The sequence below is a fragment of the Mchenga conophoros genome, linkage group LG8 (genome assembly GCF_057382185.1).
Source record: "Mchenga conophoros isolate Kocher_MC1m ecotype Shallow Benthic linkage group LG8, M_conophoros_male_GT1.1, whole genome shotgun sequence".
Lineage (NCBI taxonomy): Eukaryota > Metazoa > Chordata > Actinopteri > Cichliformes > Cichlidae > Mchenga > Mchenga conophoros.
Genome location: NC_140533.1, coordinates 21962419 through 21968355, shown reverse-complemented (window position 1 = coordinate 21968355; position 5937 = coordinate 21962419). Strand labels below are relative to the sequence as shown.

The window sequence follows — 5937 nt, the reverse complement described above, 5'->3', positions numbered from 1 at the left end:
ATCCAAAGAAATGAACAATGTCTATTTTATAGTAGTTTAATTTTAATGGAGAGAGAATATTATATTCTTTCTCTCTCCAACTCGATATTGCCAAAATATGTAATAGAAATGCCTGTCCAGTGTGTCCATTAGTGTGAAGTGAACATGCATGCGGAAATTGCATTGCCGGCAGGGGGAGATAATATATTTAAAGCCACAAAGTTGGTAGTGGGCAAAAAATTTATGAAGTGCATTCCAGGGTCCTTAATCGCTGGAGGTGATTAAGCTATACGGCTAATACGTATTTATGTGTAAATGTGTCAATAATGTCTGTTTAAACACTTTCCTGTGATTATTTTCACGTTGGACTGAAATAACATATCCCCCTCTCATGTTACTGCAACTTCTGCATGCGTATATTTTCACCATTTAGAGAAGCAAAGGGAGAAATAGACACAGTGGAACTGGCGTGTCTATTGCACGTTTTGCCGTGAAACTGGGTTGCTGTCGCCATTAAATCGAAAACTACCCTAAAAATGAACAAGTGTTCATTTCTTTGTAAGTAAGAAAACATACAAATTCAGCAGGGGATTAAATAATTACTTCCCTAACTGTACAAGCCTTGCACCACATCATCCAAGTTAATGGATGTGCACATTAATTTACTGTAAACTGTAAGTTTACAACTGCTTTAAAACTGTCAAGTCATTTGTGCTAAATTACACCAAAGGTTCTTTATTAGGCAGCAAACAGACCCAGTAATACATCAATTAGACACAAAATTTATGATCTGTTAAAGTGGGGATAAATTAAAAAATATGATATACTTAGGCAGTATAGTTTCACTTTGCTGCTCATTTGTTGCTCATTAGAGGGAAACATTGTTGCCACTTGTCATGTTCCTCACAGCCTGGATGTTGGCCTGTGGAGTCAAACACTCTCCTTCCATTCAACTTAAAACAACTTAATTAAAACCAATACACCAATAATGTAGCTACCGTAAGTAACTTCATAATTTTGGAGACACTTAAATAAAAGAGTGCTATTAAATAAAGTCAAAGCCACTGTTAAATCAACAAGGGCAATTTGTCCATACGTTATTATTATTCTGCTAATTATTCAGTTATGAGTTTTGGTATGATGCTTAAATACAGATGCACAAGACACCCACATAAAGAGAAAGTGAGAAAAGGAGGAAGATCGCAGCTGTACCAATGTTAGTGCAAAGTCCAATTATGTGCTCCACAGAAACTCTATTCAATAAATGATAGCTTTCTTTCTTTCTGTGGCTGAATGTGACAGAGGCCTGTAAGAAATGATTCATTTAGGAAAGAATGTCATTGTAGCACTGAACATCTCAACAAGGCATTGTCCACGGTGACCTTTCACTTCAGCTGCTGCACAAACGCTCCGTGCTCTGCATCCTTAAGACTAATGGAAACGTTGGTGCTGCTGGAGAGCTGTGTTAGTGCACTGGCACCAAAGGTGTTTCACTGAGGCAAACAAACAGCTAAAGCTCAAAAAAGCTGACATGAGCGAGTGCTTAAGTTGTTTCAAAAGGATGTTGTGAGGATAAGGGGACGTTTTTGAATCCCTAAGAGCAAACTGCTTTCTATCACCATTATTTTTTATCGTCACCGAACAAACCGAAACACGGTTTCTTTGTGTAATATATTGCCTGTACACTGAGTGAAAGATGAAGGGTAGCTCACAATCTAGCATTTGTGGGATATGCAGAAAATTTGAAGTTTGTGGTAAACTTTCAGCAATAAACAAAAGTTTTACTATGATTATTACTCGTTGTGTTCTCAGACAATATTAAACATATTCAGTGACTGATGTTTATTGGATAAAGCAGCAAAAATGAGAAAAAAAAAGCAGTCGAAAAACAGGAATTACGCAATTCTTGAAGTGCCAAGTAGCACCATATTTCAGTTTAAAGAGGTGAAGCATAACTAAGGCTGCCAGTGTAACTGATAATTAATTTGCATATGTGGCCCCGATGAGTGTGTTTGATTGCTCTTATTGTTCATGCCACCTGTGAAGCCTCTCAACCCACCTACAACTACATTTACATGACTGAACTAGAGCAGAGGTGGTGGCACAGAGCAAGGGGAAGCACGCTGAAGTGTCTTTGCCCATTTGCTCTGTGAGTCTGAACGTGGGGAATAGCAGCAGTGAGCTATTATCCACACCTGGACTTTCCTTTCTATTGCAAGACAAAGCGTGAAAAATGTGAAAGCCTCCAGGCAGATGTTTGCATCATTGTAGCTCTGTAGCACCGCTGTAGATTAGATGCAAATTAATAATTTAAAGTTGCTAGAGAACAAAGAAGCCATTAATAGAGCTATTATAAGAGAGAAGCATGGCACTTAAACACTGAAAAAAAGGGACTGGCCATCTCTTGGATTTATGTAAGCATCTTGCATGTATTTAACACAATTGCCTCATGTTTTAAAGTTAAATGTAACTATATAGTGTAAAAACTACATGATATGCAGAAAGGGTGTATTAAATTGTTCATATCATGTTCAGGTGAAGTAAGTCAATAAGATAGCAACGTTAAATCTCGTGAAACCACGCGTGATTTCATCTCGCGGGCTTTGGATCGTGGTTAAAAAAGGCATCCATCTCAGTCAAGTCGAGCAGCCAACTCTACGTTTTTTGGTATGTCTTGATTTTTTGAATTAATATTTACCATATTTCAGCCAAATGTAGTTAAACGTCTAGAGTGTCGCCATGTAACATGCTAAAAAAGAGCCGTTAGCTTATTTGCTGTTTTATCTGTTGTCAAAGAATTGGCGCTTTTTCATTTGAATTTGTCTTTGGCACAAGAGCCGTAATATCACATTAAACCTAATTACGAGGCACTCATAACATAATTTGGTTTTCTGTGTGAATAGATTTGCCAACTGACTCTTCAGTTACATTGTGTATTTACTGCACCGTGGTGTTAGTGAGATTTTGGACATTGAACAGCTTTAGCTAATATCATCAGCGGCATTATGCTAGCTTACATCCCTACCCCTCCTGCCCTCACCTGCTGTCCTTTTGTTTTTGTTTTTGGGTTTTTTTGCTGCACATTGAGAGACGACCTCTATTCTGCATTTCACCAGGAGTCAGCTGATGGATTGTGGGTTCAAGGTGTTATGGTAAGAAAGTATATTCTATTTTCGTTTCTGTAACTTAATTATAATAGGTTTTTTATAATTATTAGGTGCATGCATACTCACCCTATTAATACAACTGAGAAATCCAAAATCTGCCATAGGTTTAACTTATACCTGTATGTATTGCCAGAAAGGTGATTACTGGACTCGCATTAATGCACACTTGAACTGAAATGAGGTTGTAACTTGTGGGTTGTTGGGTTGCAAATCAGAAACAAACATCTTTGGATTTTTTTTAATCCCATAAGATCTGGAAACACAGTTTTTATTCAACAAAACATTACTGATTAACCAAGCACAGTGCCTGCTGTTATTTCAAAATAATTTTATGTCATTTCAGATAAAATGCAGCATTCCAGTGCATCCCAACCATGCCTTTACAGTCAAGGTTTCTGACGGAGCTGAGTTTCTCTCTGACAGTCTGCTGAAAGTGTTTGCAAAGTGATCGGGGGAACAGGGCACAAAGCTAAAGGATGTAGCTGCCATTATGACAGTAAGAACTTTAAAATTCTTTAACTACAAAGTGTATATGTATTGCATTAGGTCAGTAAAAGATTTTTATGCTACATCCATTGAAACAGTCAACTATTACCTGTGAGTAATGATTCCACTAAAAGGATGCCATAATTTTCGTCATGCATTTACTGGCCCACTGAGAAAAATTTATCTTTTTTTTTTAAATAAATGTTCTGGAAACTATATATCCATAAAGTTGATGTCAAACAGGAACTTTTGCTATTGCTTTGTAGATGCTGGTGTTGCATATTGACTGGTTTAAAAAGTCAAGAGTTTTTGTCTGGGATCATTTTCTTCTGTGCTACTGAAAAGTTCACAAATCTTTGTTTTCTTTGTTATAATACTCAAGGATGACATTAATGCTTGAAGTCCCTCATCAAAGTGCTCCGCATCTGTGTGAAAGACAATTGCAACATCTTGGTGCAGGAGTTCATGGTGAGTGTTTTATGAGTAGATTGTGGATTTGCAACATTTAAAAATGCATTTAGTTATCCACTTGATCCTCATTGGACTGGTTAGGACCAGTAGTCCTCTTTAATAATTTGAAGTTCACATGAGGCCTGGTAGTGAACTCGGCCGCCGGCCCTTGAGGCCCCACCCCCACCCCTGTATTAGGGGTCACATCAGTGTGAAAAAACTTTAAATTTGTCATTCTAATGAACAAAGGAAAATCCCACCAGTATTTACATTAGCTTTTGTTTGAAAAAAAAAAAAAAAGACCAACTGACCAACAGCTAACCAAATTGTGGGGCTGAAAGTCTAAATTCTAACATCTTCTGAGTGACATAACCTGGATTTCTGATGGGCCGGTGTCTTTCTAACAAAAACTAATGTAAAGCATTTGAAATTATTATGTTTTTCACCCTCTCTTAGAAACTCTGTTAGACCATGAATGGCAGCATGGCAGGCCACTCTTTGGCTATAGCTATTTACTATGTTGCTTGCATTGGTTTAAATTACTCTAACATTAGAACTGGTAGATTCAAAAGAGATGAGTTTAAAAAGGAATCTTAAAGAAATGTTTTGTGTTTAACCAGGACTTGCCTGAGGCCACTGCACAGATTGAGAAAACCACAATGAACATCTGTCTCCAGAGATGCGCCAGGCAATGACTTTTCTGATGTTGTTCTTCAAGATCTGGATAACGTGACCTTTGCAGTAGCCATGCTGTTTGGACCTTTTTTATTCCTTCAACATGAGTTACCCATCACAACTCTGCTACACTTTTGAGGTGATTCAAAGGGTGGTAATGGAGTTGGATGCAACTCAGCTCTCAAGAAAAGCTCACAACTAAGACAAAACTGCTCCTGTAACGAAGCTCACTGTTATGCATGTGAGGTGATCAGCTCTAGGTGAGAGGACATTTAAATCTCACACTTGTTCTGCTGCATTTTTGAAGCTCAATTCCAGGAACGGATCGCAGGGTTCATTTTTATATACTCTGCAACTGCCATGAGGATGAGCTGTTTTTTGTTGTTGTTTGTTTTTCCTTTTGCTCTGTACAAGTTCTGTTTGTCTGTTTGGCAGCATTTTTAAATTTCTCTTTGTATTTTTTCTTTCTTTTACTAGTGAAGAGATGTAGCGTGAACAGTTATACAGTCTAAATATCCCATATGGGTCGTGTGAAATGGTATTTTCAGTTTCATTCAGTTGAAGTAAAGAACGTTGAATATTTCTAAGTGTGCTGTTTTGAACCAAGATGTCACAGTATGATCAGTGCTGTATTTTTTGACAGTCACTGTATCAATGTTATTTTTGCGTCTCTTGAATAAAGGTTTTGACCTGCAAGTGCTAATTTCTTTAGTTATTGGGGTAAAATGGGTAGTGTTAATAGGAAGGTGTTTGCCAATTCAGTAACCTAATTTAATGTTAATGGAAACTAACATTACCTCAAATTGTTTAGTTATAATTGTTGTTTAACTGAATCTTGATGTCAGAGGCCTTAAATAGAATGTTTTGTATTGTTCTTTCCCAACATTTTTCAAAAGAAACAGTCTAATTTCTTTGCTGCGATTGATTCCAGAGAACACGGAAGAACTGACATTATTTAACTGTTGATTTATGTAGATTCAGTGGAGGAGTAATGTCAGTTTAATTCTTTACCTAGTGCAGTGAAATTAGACATGTTGTTTTGATGTGACCAAGTAGTATTGGGTAAAAGTTATTGAATGGTGTTGGGATAAAGTGAGAAAATTGTGAAGGATTAAAATATTTCAAGAGCTCAAATTACTTCATCAAAACATGTTTAAGTCACATTTTATCAACACAAATT

General features: G+C 37.0%; 1 long non-coding RNA gene across 1 annotated transcript; it reads left to right on the top strand.

The window, feature by feature from the left end:
- Positions 1 to 2370: 2370 nt before the first annotated feature.
- Positions 2371 to 5718, top strand: LOC146568726 (uncharacterized). Its single transcript, XR_014893638.1, has 4 exons — positions 2371 to 3131; positions 3490 to 3642; positions 4015 to 4100; positions 4703 to 5718. It is a non-coding gene; the product is annotated as an uncharacterized LOC146568726 (long non-coding RNA).
- Positions 5719 to 5937: the final 219 nt, after the last annotated feature.